Here is a 1,488-nt window from a genome sequence, read left to right as displayed (position 1 = left end):
TCACTCATTTAGTTCACATTATTCTCCATGTTTAGCAACACGGTCATACTATTATCAATAATATTATTTACATGCATGAATAAGTTAAATAAAAACAAGTTATTTAATTGAGTTAGTAAAAATACACACATTTATACAAAAAAAAATATTCCAACAATCCCCCCACATGAATGGAGATCGATCTATGCAAGTTAAATATCCAAGCGAAAATTTCAACAGTTGAATCTTGCATAGGATAGGTAGGTATTACCCTTTGAACCTTCCCTTAAGAATTATACTTAATCTCCTAACAAATTCATATCCTCATAGATGTGTTCGTTTTTAGTCATGAACACTAACCTAGTTCTGCAAGAGCTTTTGGAATTGGGCCCCCATAATTCCCTTCAAAGCTACCCAACACCTTAGCATCCCATCCTCAAAAGCTTATGGTTACCTTTTTACTGATTTCCTGAGAATACAACTAGTTTTGAAAGAGAGTCAGTAATTAAGTTGGTGAGTTCATAAGTGTGTGTATGTATAGTTGAAAACCTTTCTTTGTAAAAGATAGTTTTCGTTCTAGAAAATCCAATATTTTCCTTTATAAATGAGTTGTTGTCTTAAAACCCAAAGACCAAAATGTATAAGTATTTTCTTTACTTATAATAGTGTATGCAGTTTTAGATTATATAAAATCGTTTGACTGAAAGTATTCTCGTAAACTATATGTATCGTTGTTTCCCCATGTGAGTTATTATAACCATTGTAGTGACATAGATGGACAGTTACGATGTTCTTCGGGCGTCAGAATGTTATGACATTTGTCACCCCAGACCTACCGGTCTAACTGTTGCAAGCAGCTTAGGTGCGGGATTGTCAGTCCCAAATTAGATCTGTACAAAACTATCACGCTCCCTTACTTGAGACTCCGGTTACAATACATGACTTTTTTAGGTACACTAAATTTGTACGTGAAGAGTTTAGCTAACAAATTTGATTCAACAAGTTTACGTGTTCTTGAAATGTAAATGCTTTGTATATGTACTTATCCCCTTTTCCAGGATAATAAAAATGACGTGAAATAATTATATATGTATTTTATATAATTACACACTTTGCTCATCGGGTTACAAAGTGTTATCAGTTCGTAAACTATACCTTAAATAATAAGTATTTTGTAATTAAAGTAAATAAATGGGTTTCTAAAATGAAAACACCCATTTTGACTAGTTTTTGACTTTTACTTGTTATTAACGGCAAATAACGAAAATATGGTTGCGTAAAACTTATTATTGCCTTTTTGAGATTATATATATATATATATATATATATATATATATATATATATATATATATATATATATATATATATATATATATGTTTTAATTGAATATATCTTTGGTTATTAACCCGCAAAAATGGTGTCATAACCGGGTTACGGCCATTTACGTTAGAAAATCCTTTGTTACGTAACCTACAAGGAAAAGCTTAGCATCGTAATATATTATTTT

The sequence above is a fragment of the Lactuca sativa genome, chromosome 3 (genome assembly GCF_002870075.4).
Source record: "Lactuca sativa cultivar Salinas chromosome 3, Lsat_Salinas_v11, whole genome shotgun sequence".
NCBI lineage: Eukaryota > Viridiplantae > Streptophyta > Magnoliopsida > Asterales > Asteraceae > Lactuca > Lactuca sativa.
This window is presented reverse-complemented; position numbering follows the sequence as displayed.